The 15,919-nt window shown below is 38.1% G+C and overlaps 1 non-coding gene across 1 annotated transcript; it reads left to right on the top strand.

The window, feature by feature from the left end:
• Positions 1-3,000: 3,000 nt before the first annotated feature.
• LOC139185542 (U6 spliceosomal RNA) lies at positions 3,001-3,106 on the top strand. Its single transcript, XR_011569114.1, has one exon. It is a non-coding gene; the product is annotated as a U6 spliceosomal RNA (small nuclear RNA).
• Positions 3,107-15,919: the final 12,813 nt, after the last annotated feature.

Here is a 15,919-nt window from a genome sequence, read left to right on the forward strand (position 1 = left end):
CAGCTCTGCCCCAGTGAGAGTTGAGCGTGACGGTGGCTCAGCGGCTTGGCTTGCTGGGACCCTGGCAGCGCCAAGTGTGCAGGGGCATGGACTGCCTCTACCGCAGGTGTTATGGCCCTATCAGAGTCTTTTTTTTTGAAGCTCTTGTAGCTGGCAATCAGAAGGCCTCTTTGGCCAGTCTTTTTCCTTAGCTCCACCTGTTCAGGCACTTAGAGGGTTCCCTTTCCTGGGTTCCTCCCCATATTCTTTTAACATCTTGAGAATCTGTAGTGATGTCTCTCTCGATAATGGCAATGTGTTTACTCTGTTTTCTTTTTATTAATCAGTCTGACTTGGGTGTTATTAATTTTATTGATCTTTTCAATAAATACTGAGCTTTTGGTTTCACTAATTTTTCTGTATCGTTTTTTTCTGTTACCAATTTAATTGACTTCTGCATTTTTGGGGTTCATTGTGTGCTTCTTTTTCTAGTTACTTAAAGTGGAAGATCAGATCATTGAGTTGAGAACCTTTTTTATATAGGTGGTTAGTATTATAAATTTCCCTGTAAGTATTGCTTTTAATTGTGCCCCACAAAATCTGATATGTTGTGTTTTCATTTTCATTCAGTTAAAAGTTTTTCTAATTTCCTTTGATTTATTCTTTGACCTGGGGCCTATTTAGAAGTATGCTATTTAAAAATATTTGGAGATTTTCCCAGAGATGTTTCTGTTACTGATGTATAATTCAATTCCATTGCAATCAGGGAATATCTTTACATGAATTGACTTCTTTTAAAGTAACTGAAACTTGGTATATGGCCCAGAATATGGTCCATCTTGCTACATATCTTATGTGTACTTGAAAATAATGTCCATGCTGCTGTTGTTGTGTAGAATGGTCTATAAAAATCAATTATACCAATTTTTTGACAGTGTTTTAGGTTTTCTGTGTTTTAAGGTTACTTTTTTACTCATTCTGTCAATTATTGAGACAAAGGTGTTGAAATCTCTAATTATAATTGTGGACTTGTCTATCATTGTAATTCTATTATTTTTTGCTTCGTATATTTTGAAGTTCTGTTATTAGCTGCATAAACATTTAGAATTATTATGTCTTGAGTAATTGATCCCTTTATCAATACGATACTGTATTATTATCCTTGGATATATTTGTTGCTCTGAAATCTACTTTTTACCATAACTACCTGTTTTTTTTTAACTTTATTTTACATTGGAGTATAGCCAATTAATAATGTGTGATAGTTTCAGGTGGACAGCAAAGGTACTCAATCGTATGTATACATGTATCCATTCTCCCCTGAAATCCCCTCTCATCCAGGCTAACACATATCACTGAGCAGAGTTCCCTGTATTATATACAGTAGGATCTTGTTGGTTATCCATTTTAAACATAGCAGTGTGTACATGTTAATCTCAAACTCCCTAACTATCCCTTCCCCCTGTTTTTCCCCTCTGGCAACTGCAAGTTCATTCTCTGTCTGTGAGTCTGTTTCTGTTTTGTAAATAATTTCACCTGTATCATTTTTTTTTAGAGTCTGCATATAAGGGATATCATATGATATTTCTTCTTCTCTGACTTATTTCACTCAGAGTGACTATCTCTAGATCCATCCATGTTGCTGCAAATGGCATTATCTCATCTTTTTTAATGGTCAATATATACAATGGTCCATTGTATATATGTACTACAGCTTCTTGATCCACTCCTCTGTTGACAGACATTGTAGGTTGCTTCCTCATCTTGGCTATTGTAAACAGGGCTACAATGAATATTGGGGTGCATGTTTCCTTTCAAATCATGTTTTTCTCTGGGTATATGCCAAGAAGCAGGATTGCTGGATCATATGATAGCTTTCGGAGAAGGCAATGGCACCCCACTCCAGTACTCTTGCCTGGAAAATCCCATGGACGGAGGAGCCTGGAAGGCTGCAGTCCATGGGGTCGCTGAGGGTCGGACACAACTGAGCGACTTAGCTTTCACTTTTATGCATTGGAGAAGGAAATGGCAACCCACTCCTGTGTTCTTGCCTGGAGAATCCCAGGGACGGGGAGCCTGGTGGCTGCTGTCTATGGGGTCACACAGAGTCAGACACGACTGAAGCGACTTAGCAGCATGGTAGCTTTATTTTTAGTTTTTTAAGGAACCTCCATACTGTTCTCCACACTGGCTATACCAATTTACATTTCTACCAAGTGTGTAGAAGGGTTCTCTTCTCTTCACAACCTCTCCAGCATTTATTGTTTGTGGATTTCTTGATGATGGCCATTTAGACTGGTATGAGGGAGATATCTCACCTGGGTTTTTTTGATGAGTGTTAGCATATGCAGTGGGTTGAATAGTGTCCCCCACCAAATTCATGTCTACTTGGAATCTCAAAATGTGGATCTTATTTGGAAATAGGCTCTTTGCAGCTGCAATTGAGGATCAAGATGTGATCATACTGGATTAGGGTGGGCCAATGAGAATGTCCTTGTGAGATAGGAAAGGACACACAGAGACAAAGGGGAGGCCACGTGAAGACGGAGGCAGATATTGGAGTGATGCTGCAATAAACCAAGGAACACTGAAGTCACCAGAAACTGGAAGAGACAAAGAATTCTTCACCAGAGCCTCCAGAGGGATCATGGCCCTGCCAACACCTTGATTTCATACTTCAGCTTCCAGAACTGTGAGAGATACACGTTTCTGTGGTTTTCAGTCACCAAGTTTGTGACAGTTTTTTACAGCAGCCCCAGGAATCTAATGCAATATGGTATATATTTTTACCATCCCTTGGCTTCAAAACTATCTGTGTTTTTTTATTTAAAGTGGATTCCTTATTCCTATAGTTGGACTTTGCTTTATTTACCCAATCTTAAAATATTTTTTTCTGGGGGAGTTTAGACCATATACCTTAATTCGATTTAAAGAATTGGGAGGGGGTTTGGGTTTAAATCTAAACTTTTTGCTATTTGCTTTCTGTATTCTTTTCCTGACTTTTTTAGAATTAATTGTTTAGTGCTCGCTTCAGCAGCACATATACTAAAATTGGAACATACAGAGAAGATTAGCATGGCCCCTGCACAAGGATGACACGCAAATTCGTGAAGCGTTCCATATTTTTAGATGGTCACTACCTAATGATCAAAGGATCAATCCAAGAAGAAGATATAACAATTATAAATATGTATGCACCCAACACGGGAGCACCGCAATATGTAAGACAAATGCTAACAAGTATGAAAGGAGAAATTAACAATAACACAATAATTGTGGGAGACTTTAATACCCCACTCACACCTATGGATAGATCAACTAAACAGAAAATTAACAAGGAAACACAAATGTTAAACGATACAATAGACCAGTTAGACCTAATTGATATCTATAGGACATTTCATCCCAAAACAATGAATTACACCTTTTTCTCAAGTGCACATGGAACCTTCTCCAGGATAGATCACATCCTGGGCCATAAAGCTAGCCTTGGTAAATTCAAAAAAATAGAAATCATTCCAAGCATCTTTTCTGACCACAATGCAGTAAGATTAGATCTCAATTACAGGAGAAAAACTATTAAAAATTCCAACATATGGAGGCTGAACAACACCTTGCTGAATAACCAACAAATCACAGAAGAAATCAAAAAAGAAATCAAAATTTGCATAGAAACTAATGAAAATGAAAACACAACAACTCAAAACCTGTGGGACACTTTAAAAGCAGTCCTAAGGGGAAAGTTCATAGCAATACAGGCATACCTAAAGAAACAAGAAAAAAGTCAAATAAATAACCTAACCCTACACCTAAAGCAACCAGAAAAGGAAGAAATGAAGAACCCCAGGGTTAGTAGAAGGAAAGAAATCTTAAAGATTAGGGCAGAAATAAATGCAAAAGAAACAAAAGAGACCATAGCAAAAATCAACAAAGCCAAAAGCTGGTTCTTTGAAAGGATAAATAAAATTGACAAACCATTAGCCAGACTCATCAAGAAACAAAGGGAGAAAAATCAAATCAATAAAATTAGAAATGAAAATGGAGAGATCACAACAGACAACACAGAAATACAAAGGATCATAAGAGACTACTATCAACAATTATATGCCAATAAAATGGACAACGTGGAAGAAATGGACAAATTCTTAGAAAAGTACAACTTTCCAAAACTGGACCAGGAAGAAATAGAAAATCTTAACAGACCCATCACAAGCACAGAAATTGAAACTGTAATCAAAAATCTTCCAGCAAACAAAAGCCCCGGTCCAGACGGCTTCACAGCTGAATTCTACCAAAAATTTAGAGAAGAGCTAACACCTATCCTGCTCAAACTCTTCCAGAAAATTGCAGAGGAAGGTAAACTTCCAAACTCATTCTATGAGGCCACCATCACCCTAATACCAAAACCTGACAAAGATCCCACAAAAAAAGAAAACTACAGGCCAATATCACTGATGAACATAGATGAAAAAATCCTTAACAAAATTCTAGCAATCAGAATCCAACAACACATTAAAAAGATCATACACCATGACCACGTGGGCTTTATCCCAGGGATGCAAGGATTCTTCAATATCCGCAAATCAATCAATGTTATACACCACGTTAACAAATTGAAAAACAAAAATCATGATTATCTCAATAGATGCAGAGAAAGCCTTTGACAAAATTCAACATCCATTTATGATAAAAACTCTCCAGAAAGCAGGAATAGAAGGAACATACCTCAACATAATAAAAGCTATATATGACAAACCCACAGCAAACATTATCCTCAATGGTGAAAAATTGAAAGCATTTCCTCTAAAGTCAGGAACAAGACAAGGGTGCCCACTTTCACCATTACTATTCAACATAGTTTTGGAAGTTTTGGCCACAGCAATCAGAGCAGAAAAAGAAATAAAAGGAATCCAAATTGGAAAAGAAGAAGTAAAACTCTCACTGTTTGCAGATGACATGATCCTTTACATAGAAAACCCTAAAGACTCCACCAGAAAATTACTAGAACTAATCAATGATTATAGTAAAGTTGCAGGATATAAAATCAACACACAAAAATCCCTTGCATTCCTATACACTAATAATGAGAAAACTGAAAGAGAAATTAAGGAAACAATTCCATTCACCATTGCAACAGAAAGAATAAAATACTTAGGAATATATCTACCTAAAGAAACTAAAGACCTATATATAGAAAACTATAAAACACTGGTGAAAGAAATCAAAGAGGGCACTAATAGATGGAGAAATATACCATGTTCATGGATTGGAAGAATCAATATAGTGAAAATGAGTATACTACCCAAAGCAATTTATAGATTCAATGCAATCCCTATCAAGCTACCAACGGTATTCTTCACAGAGCTAGAACAAATAATTTCACAATTTGTATGGAAATACAAAAAACCTCGAATAGCCAAAGCTATCTTGAGAAAGAAGAATGGAACTGGAGGAATCAACCTACCTGACTTCAGGCTCTATTACAAAGCCACAGTTATCAAGACAGTATGGTACTGGCACAAAGGCAGAAATATTGATCAATGGAACAAAATAGAAAGCCCAGAGATAAATCCATGCACCTATGGACACCTTATCTTTGACAAAGGAGGCAAGAATATACAATGGATTAAAGACAATCTCTTTAACAAGTGGTGCTGGGAAAACTGGTCAACCACTTGTAAAAGAATGAAACTAGAACACTTTCTAACACCTTACACAAAAATAAACTCAAAATGGATTAAAGATCTAAACGTAAGACCAGAAACTATAAAACTCCTAGAGGAGAACATAGGCAAAACACTCTCCGACATACATCACAGCAAGATCCTCTATGACCCACCTCCCAGAATATTGGAAATAAAAGCAAAAATAAACAAATGGGACCTAATTAAACTTAAAAGCTTCTGCACAACAAAGGAAACTGTTAGCAAGGTGAAAAGGCAGCCTTCAGAATGGGAGAAAATAATAGCAAATGAAGTAACGGACAAACAACTAATCTCAAAAATATACAAGCAACTCCTACAGCTCAACTCCAGAAAAATAAATGACCCAATCAAAAAATGGGCCAAAGAACTAAATAGACATTTCTCCAAAGAAGACATACAGATGGCTAACAAACACATGAAAAGATGCTCAACATCACTCATTATCAGAGAAATGCAAATCAAAACCACTATGAGGTACCATTTCACGCCAGTCAGAATGGCTGCCATCCGAAAGTCTACAAGCAATAAATGCTGGAGAGGGTGTGGAGAAAAGGGAACCCTCTTACACTGTTGGTGGGAATGCAAACTAGTACAGCCACTATGGAGAACAGTGTGGAGATTCCTTAAAAAACTGGAAATAAAACTGCTTTATGATCCAGCAATCCCACTGCTGGGCATACACACTGAGGAAACCAGAAGGGAAAGAGACACGTGTACCCCAGTGTTCATCGCAGCACTGTTTATAATAGCCAGGACATGGAAGCAACCTAGATGCCCATCAGCAGATGAATGGATAAGAAAGCAGTGGTACATATAAACAATGGAGTATTACTCAGCCATTAAAAAGAATACATTTGAATCAGTTCTAATGAGATGGATGAAACTGGAACCTATTATACAGAGTGAAGTAAGCCAGAAAGAAAAACACCAATACAGTATACTAACGCATATATACGGAATTTAGAAAGATGGTAACAATAACCCTGTGTACGAGACTGCAAAAGAGACACCGATGTATAGATCTGTCTTATGGACTCTGTGGGAGAGGGAGAGGGTGGGGAGATTTGGGAGAATAGCATTGAAACATGTATAATATCATGTATGAAACGAGTCACCAGTCCAGGTTCGATGCACGGTACTGGATGCTTGGGACTGGTGCACTGGGACGACCCAGAGGGAGGGTAGGGGAGGGAGGAGGGAGGAGGGTTCAGGATGGGGAACGCGGGTATACCTGTGGCGGATTCATTTTGATATTTGGCAAAACTAATACAATATTGTAAAGTTAAAAATAAAATAAAATTAAAAACAAACAAACAAATTTAGATGCTCCATTAAAGATAAGAAAAAAAAAGAATTAATTGTTTATTTTTATTATTTCATTTTATGTCCTTTGGAGGGTTACAATTGCTTTAAGCAATTGGTTGTGATAGTTCTTTCATTTGAAGTTCATTGAGGTTTTTGGATATGTGAATATGTAGTTTACCATCATCTGGAAAATTTACAACCATTGTCTCTTCAGCCTTTTTTTTTTTTTAAACTTTCTCCTCCTTTGGGGATTTCAATTAAGCATGTATTTGGCTTATTGAAGTTGTCCTGCAGCTCACTGATGCTCTGTTTCTTTATTTTTTTCAGTCTTTCCCCCTCTATTCTGGATAGTTTTTGTTGCTGTGTCATCAAGTTCACTGTTCTTTCCTCTGTGCTATCTAATTCCCTCCAGCTTATTTTCCATCTCAATATGACAACTTTTTTTTTATCTCTAGACATATGATTGGGATTGTTTTTTAAATATCTTTTATGTCTCTTCTAAATATGCTCAATCTTCCCCTCAGCCTCTTGAACATATGGAGTGCAGTTATAATAACTTTTAATATCCTTGTCTATTAATTCCATCGTCTGTGTCATTTCCGGGTCAGTTTCAATTGGTTGGTTTTCTCCTCACTACATGCCTTATTCGCCTACTATTTTTCAATCCTAATTTTTTATTAGACATCAAGCATTGTGAATTTTACCTTATTGGGTGCTGGATATTTTTTTTTTCTTCCTATATGATTCTTCAGCTTTATTCTGGGGTGCAGCTAAATTACTTAGAAACCATTTGATGTTTTTGTTTGTTTTTCAGATCTTGCTTTTAAGTCTTTTTCAACTGAACCAGACCAGAATTTTTTCTACGGTTAATTCTGCCTCACAAATTAGGCAAATCCCTTCCTGGTACTTTTCCCAATGTCCCATGAATTCTGAGGTTTTTCCAATCCAGCTGTTGAAAACAAGAACCATTTCTAGCCTTGTGTGAGGGCTAGGAATATTAGAATATTTGCTTCTAATCTTTCTTTCCATGATCTTGGATTGTTTCTTCATATATATGCACTGATGAGAACTTAGCTAGAGACTCAAGGAGGACTTTTTCTGCCGATCTCCAGAGCTCTCATCCCATTTGCAGCCCCCTCTTTCTCAGTTGTTGGCCTTTGAATTCTAGGCTCCTTGCCAACCCGCCGCCATCTCCTCAGCTCAGGAGACTTCTGGGTCCTTCCTGGACTCCTCCTTCCCACAGTGTGGGCTGGATTCTCTCTAGGCAGTTAGCTGAGGTAATCACAGGACTCACCTCATTTATTTCTGACCTCCCAAGGATCACTGTCCTTTTCTTTCTCATATCTAGTGTCTTGAATACTGTTGTTTCATGTATTTTGTCTGGGTTTTTCTTAGTTGTTTTAGGCCAGAAAGTAGTTGGCAGCAGAATTTAAACCTTTGCCTCACTCTTCTTTTTTTTTTTCAAAAAGATTTATTTATTTATTGGCTGTGCCAGGTCTTGGTTGTGGTATATGGAATCTAGTTCCTTGACTAGGGTTTGAACCTGAGCCTCCTGGACTAGGAGCTCAGAATCTTAGCCACAAGACCACCAGAGAAGTGCCCCCTTGCCTCACTCTTTATCCATCCTCTGTTCCCTTGTATGTCCCTTCAAGTCCTGCTATTGCCAGAAACGTCATCTATGTAGACCCTTTAGATCAGCAGGAGGCAGTGTGGCAGCGATGAGGGACATGCGGTTGAAACCAGACATACTAGGCTCAGATCTCAGCTCTTCCAGTTCCCTGTGTAATGTTAACCAACTTATTTCACTCCTGTGAGCCTCACTTTCCTTATTTGAAAAAGTGGGGAAAAAGTGAGACCTAGTTGCAGAAGCATTGTGAGAATTAAGTAAGGTGATGCATAGAAAGTGACTAGCACCAGGTAATGGGCTCAGTAATATAATTCAATGACTGTATGACTGAATGAATACAAGTTTTTAAAAATTGCTCCAATTTCTTCATTGTCTGCTCTAGCTCTCTTCCTAGGGACAGTCCTACCGTTACTCTAGAGCTCCCAGAAAGGGTGACCAGCTCTAAATTTCTTCTACCAACAGAGGGGAGCACTCATGTGGAGAACTTCCAATAGCACATACTAGAAATCTCAGACATTTGGCTGCATGAAGCATTATAATGATCTTTTCTTTGCGGCAGATTGACTTTACTAATTAGGTTGGACTTGAGCCAATGTTAAATACAGTTTGCATGTACAGAACACAAACCAATTGGCAGAACTGGGGGGACTCAGAAACACTTTAGGTATCAGGACAAGCCGGCTATGATTAAAGCTTTGCTTCAGATAATTCTTTCTCTCTCCCCCAGCCTCCATTTTTCTGAGCTCTTCAAATATTAGGGCTATTAACCCTTTATCATAGCTGCTGCGAACACATCCTTCTCATTTGTTATTCAATCCTGTTTTTATTTTTATTTTTATTTTTTTATTTTTTCTTCCAATTTTATTTTATTTTTAAACTTTACATAATTGTATTAGTTTTGCCAAATATCAAAATGAATCCTCCGCAGGTATACATGCGCTCCCCATCCCGAACCCTCCTCCCTCCTCCCTCCCCATACCATCCCTCTGGGCCGTCCCAGTGCACCAGCCCCAAGCATCCAGCATCATGCATCGAACCTGGACTGGCAACTTGTTTCCTACATGATATTTTATATGTTTCATTGCCATTCTCCCAAATCTTCCCACCCTCTCCCTCTCCCACAAAGTCCATAAGACTGTTCTATACATCAGTGTCTCTTTAGCTGTCTCGTACACCAGGTTATTGTTACCATCTTTCTAAATTCCATATATATGCGTTAGTATACTGTATTTATGTTTTTCCTTCTGGCTTACTTCACTCTGTACAATAGGCTCCAGTTTCATCCACCTCATTAGAACTGATTCAAATGTATTCTTTTTAATGGCTGAGTAATACTCCATTGTGTATATGTACCACAGCTTTCCTATCCATTCATCCGCTGATGGACATCTAGGTTGCTTCCATGTCTTGGCTATTATAAACAGTGCTGCGATGAACATTGGGGTACACGTGTCTCTTTCCCTTCTGGTTTCCTCAGTGTGTATGCCCAGCAGTGGGGTTGCTGGATCATAAGGCAGTTCTATTTCCAGTTTTTTAAGGAATCTCCACACTGTTCTCCATAGTGGCTGTACTAGTTTGCATTCCCACCAACAGTGTAAGAGGGTTCCCTTTTCTCCACACCCTCTCCAGCATTTATTATTTGTAGACTTTTGGATCGCAGCCATTCTGACTGGTGTGAAATGGTACCTCATAGTGGTTTTGATTTGCATTTCTCTGATAATGAGTGATGTTGAGCATCTTTTCATGTGTTTGTTAGCCATCTGTATGTCTTTTTTGGAGAAATGTCTATTTAGTTCTTTGGCCCATTTTTTGATTGGGTCGTTTATTTTTCTGGAGTTGAGCTGTAGGAGTTGCTTGTATATTTTTGAGATTAGTTGTTTGTCGGTTGCTTCATTTGCTATTATTTTCTCCCATTCTGAAGGCTGTCTTTTCACCTTGCTAATAGTTTCCTTTGATGTACAGAAGCTTTTAAGGTTAATTAGGTCCCATTTGTTTATTTTTGCTTTTATTTCCAATATTCTGGGAGGTGGGTCATAGAGGATCCTGCTGTGATGTATGTCGGAGAGTGTTTTGCCTAAGTTCTCCTCTAGGAGTTTTATAGTTTCTGGTCTTACGTTTAGATCTTTAATCCATTTTGAGTTTATTTTTGTGTATGGTGTTAGAAAGTGGTCCAGTTTCATTCTTTTACAAGTGGTTGACCAGATTTCCCAGCACCACTTGTTAAAGAGGTTGTCTTTAATCCATTGTATATTCTTGCCTCCTTTGTCGAAGATAAGGTGTCCATATGTGCGTGGATTTATCTCTGGGCTTTCTATTTTATTCCATTGATCAATATTTCTGTCTTTGTGCCAGTACCATACTGTCTTGATAACTGTGGCTTTGTAGTAGAGCCTGAAGTCAGGTAGGTTGATTCCTCCAGTTCCATTCTTCTTTCTCAAGATCGCTTTGGCTATTCGAGGTTTTTTGTATTTCCATACAAATTGTGAAATTATTTGTTCTAGCTCTGTGAAGAATACTGTTGGTAGCTTGATAGGGATTGCGTTGAATCTATAAATTGCTTTGGGTAGTATACTCATTTTCACTATATTGATTCTTCCAATCCATGAACATGGTATATTTCTCCATCTATTAGTGTCCTCTTTGATTTCTTTCACCAGTGTTTTATAGTTTTCTATATATAGGTCTTTAGTTTCTTTAGGTAGATATATTCCTAAGTATTTTATTCTTTCCGTTGCAATGGTGAATGGAATTGTTTCCTTAATTTCTCTTTCTGTTTTCTCATTATTAGTGTATAGGAATGCAAGGGATTTCTGTGTGTTGATTTTATATCCTGCAACTTTACTGTAGTCATTGATTATTTCTAGTAATTTTCTGGTGGACTCTTTAGGGTTTTCTATGTAGAGGATCATGTCATCTGCAAATAGTGAGAGTTTTACTTCTTCTTTTCCAATTTGGATTCCTTTTATTTCTTTTTCTGCTCTGATTGCTGTGGCCAAAACTTCCAAAACTATGTTGAATAGTAATGGTGAAAGTGGGCACCCTTGTCTTGTTCCTGACTTTAGAGGAAATGCTTTCAACTTTTCACCATTGAGGATAATGTTTGCTGTGGGTTTGTCATATATAGCTTTTATTATGTTGAGGTATGTTCCTTCTATTCCTGCTTTCTGGAGAGTTTTTATCATAAATGGATGTTGAATTTTGTCAAAGGCTTTCTCTGCATCTATTGAGATAATCATATGGTTTTTATTTTTCAATTTGTTAATGTGGTGTATTACATTGATTGATTTGCGGATATTGAAGAATCCTTGCATCCCTGGGATAAAGCCCACTTGATCATGGTGTATGATCTTTTTAATGTGTTGTTGGATTCTGATTGCTAGAATTTTGTTAAGGATTTTTTCATCTATGTTCATCAGTGATATTGGCCTGTAGTTTTCTTTTTTTGTGGGATCTTTGTCAGGTTTTGGTATTAGGGTGATGGTGGCCTCATAGAATGAGTTTGGAAGTTTACCTTCCTCTGCAATTTTCTGGAAGAGTTTGAGCAGGATAGGTGTTAGCTCTTCTCTAAATTTTTGGTAGAATTCAGCTGTGAAGCCGTCTGGACCGGGGCTTTTGTTTGCTGGAAGATTTTTGATTACAGTTTCAATTTCCATGCTTGTGATGGGTCTGTTAAGATTTTCTATTTCTTCCTGGTCCAGTTTTGGAAAGTTGTACTTTTCTAAGAATTTGTCCATTTCTTCCACGTTGTCCATTTTATTGGCATATAATTGTTGATAGTAGTCTCTTATGATCCTTTGTATTTCTGTGTTGTCTGTTGTGATCTCTCCATTTTCGTTTCTAATTTTGTTGATTTGATTTTTCTCCCTTTGTTTCTTGATGAGTCTGGCTAATGGTTTGTCAATTTTATTTATCCTTTCAAAGAACCAGCTTTTGGTTTTGTTGATTTTTGCTATGGTCTCTTTTGTTTCTTTTGCATTTATTTCTGCTCTAATTTTTAAGATTTCTTTCCTTCTACTAACCCTGGGGTTCTTCATTTCTTCCTTTTCTAGTTGCTTTAGGTGTAGAGTTAGGTTATTTATTTGACTTTTTTCTTGTTTCTTGAGGTGTGCCTGTATTGCTATGAACTTTCCCCTTAGGACTGCTTTTACCGTGTCCCACAGGTTTTGGGTTGTTGTGTTTTCATTTTCATTAGTTTCTATGCAAATTTTGATTTCTTTTTTGATTTCTTCTGTGATTTGTTGGTTATTCAGCAGCGTGTTGTTCAGCCTCCATATGTTGGCATTTTAAATAGTTTTTCTCCTGTAATTGAGATCTAATCTTACTGCATTGTGGTCAGAAAAAATGCTTGGAATGATTTCTATTTTTTTGTATTTACCAAGGCTAGCTTTATGGCCCAGGATGTGATCTATCCTGGAGAAGGTTCCATGTGCGCTTGAGAAAAAGGTGAAATTCATTGTTTTGGGATGAAATGACCTATAGATATCAATTAGGTCTAACTGGTCTATTGTATCGTTTAAAGTTTGTGTTTCCTTGTTAATTTTCTGTTTAGTTGATCTATCCATAGGTGTAAGTGGGGTATTAAAGTCTCCCACTATTATTGTGTTATTGTTAATTTCTCCTTTCATACTTGTTAGCATTTGTCTTACGTACTGTGGTGCTCCCGTGTTGGGTGCATATATATTTATAATTGTTATATCTTCTTCTTGGATTGATCCTTTGATCATTATGTAGTGACCTTCTTTGTCTCTTTTCACAGCCTTTGTTTTAAAGTCTATTTTATCTGATATGAGTATTGCTACTCCTGCTTTCTTTTGGTCCCTATTTGCATGGAAAATCTTTTTCCAGCCCTTCACTTTTAGTCTGTATGTGTCCCCTGTTTTGAGGTGGGTCTCTTGTAGACAACATATGTAGGGGTCTTGTTTTTGTATCCATTCAGCCAGTCTTTGTCTTTTGGTTGGGGCATTCAACCCATTTACATTTAAGGTAATTACTGATAAGTATGTTCCCGTTGCCATTTACTTTATTGTTTTGGGTTCGAGTTTATACACCGTTTTTGTGTTTCCTGTCTAGAGAATATCCTTTAGTATTTGTTGGAGAGCTGGTTTGGTGGTGCAGAATTCTCTCAGCCTTTGCTTGTCTGAAAAGCTTTTGATTTCTCCTTCATACTTGAATGAGATCCTTGCTGGGTACAATAATCTGGGCTGTAGGTTATTTTCTTTCATCATTTTAAGTATGTCTTGCCATTCCCTCCTGGCTTGAAGAGTTTCTATTGAAAGATCAGCTGTTATCCTTATGGGAATTCCCTTGTGTGTTATTTGTTGTTTTTCCCTTGCTGCTTTTAATATTTGTTCTTTATGTTTGATCTTTGTTAATTTGATTAATATGTGTCTTGGGGTGTTTCTCCTTGGGTTTATCCTGTTTGGGACTCTCTGGGTTTCTTGGATCAATCCTGTTTTTAAATTCAAATCTGATGTAACAGAATTTAACTTTTTTATGCATTTAAACTATGGATCTTTCCTTCTGTAGTGTCTTCTACCACTTTTAGGCCTTAGAAAATCCCCAACCAGAGGTCAGATATGCATTCATCTTTATTTTCTTACAGTTTTTAACATTTCTTATTCTATCTAGAATTTATCTTGATTTGGATGTGTGGCATAAGGTGCGAAGGCGTTGTATTTGAGATAATTAATGCTAGCTGCTACAACTGTTAAACTCTGAAATCTCAAAGCCTTAACACAACAAAGCCTTACTTTTCACTGACGTCAAGCCCAGTGATGGTCAGGTAGCACTCTCGAGCATGTGCCTCCAAGTGGTGACTCAGGAACCCAGGCTGCTTCAGCCTGCAATTCTACCATCTCAGTCTTTTGCTTCTAGTTCTCAGACCCCATAGAATTTCAGGTAAGAACTAAGCGCTGTTGCCTGAAGACCTAATTCATTTTTCAAAAAGCCAACCAATTACCTGGTGGCATTTACTGATCATGTATGAACTTGTTATGTATACAGTGGTCTAAACTACTTATTTTGTTCTATTGGGCACTATACTAGATTTTTTTCCAAACTACCTTATGTTTTAGCATCCTCTCAAGTGAGTTCCTCCCTCGTTGTTTTCCATTTTCAAAGTTTTCTTGGCTGTTACCTGATAGATGATATTACAGGTTACATATTATCTCAGCTCTGTGAACATATCAGATGTATTAGTGCACATCAGAGACTGCACCTACCCACTGGGGTTCAATGAACAGCTCGGGTAGAGGATGTCTGCTATATTCTAAATGTTTGCGTCTCTCCTAGACCCTTATGTTGAAGTCCTAATGTGATGGTGTTTGGAAGTGGGGCTTTGTCATGAGAGAGGAACCCATGATGCGTTAGCGTCCATGTAAGAGGAGGAAGGGAGTTAGCCCTCTCTCTGCCATATAAGGATACAGAGAGAAAGTGGCTGTGCCTACAAGCCAGGAATTGGGCCCTCACCAGACACAGGATCTGCCTTGAGCTTGGATTTCCCAGCCTCCAGAACTGTGAGAAATAAATGCTTATTGTTTTAGCCACCCAATCTCGCATGTTTCTGTTACAGCAGCCCAAACGGACTAATACAATGTCCAAATCCTTGTCTCCATCTTTAAACCCTTCTCCAAACTCCAGACCTACATTTCTATGTTCCTGATATATACTTGGAAATACCTGGAAATTTGGCTAGCTCCTCAGGGAAGAGCTAGGTCATGCTGAAGCCGATGGCTGATTTTCTTTATTAGTCAGAGGTAGAGGTAAGTTGGGAAAAGGAAAAGAACTGATGCTTCAAAATATTCCCTCATCTTCACACAAAACCTGGAGGAATAATCCAAGGGTCTCTTTACTTGGGAGGGCCTGCTCCTCCTTGGGAAACCTTGAGAAAACCATTTCATGAGTCTACACTCTCCTCACTGTGGCTGAGGTTGAGAGTCAGGAGGAGAGGAAGTTCAGCAAGGGCTCAAGGGATGGTGTGGACGTTAGCCCTAGTTGCCAGCAAGAGGGCCTTCAGGATGAGTGGGGCCTTCAGGATGCTTTTTCACCATCCTCAATGAAGAATGGATGTCACTAAAACCGTAATAACAGCAATTGCTCTCAAGACTTCCCTGGTGGTCCAGTGGTTAAGAATGTGCCTTGCAATGCAAGGGACACAGGTTTGATCTCTGGTCGGGGAACTAAGATTCCACATGCCACAAAGTGAGCCCGTGTGCTGCAAAGAGAGAGTCTGTGCACCTGAAAGAAAGCTTGTGCATGATGCAGGAAGATCCTGTGTGCTGCAACTAAGACCTGATGCAGCCAA

The sequence above is a fragment of the Bos indicus genome, chromosome 10 (genome assembly GCF_029378745.1).
Source record: "Bos indicus isolate NIAB-ARS_2022 breed Sahiwal x Tharparkar chromosome 10, NIAB-ARS_B.indTharparkar_mat_pri_1.0, whole genome shotgun sequence".
NCBI classification, from domain to species: Eukaryota; Metazoa; Chordata; class Mammalia; order Artiodactyla; family Bovidae; genus Bos; species Bos indicus.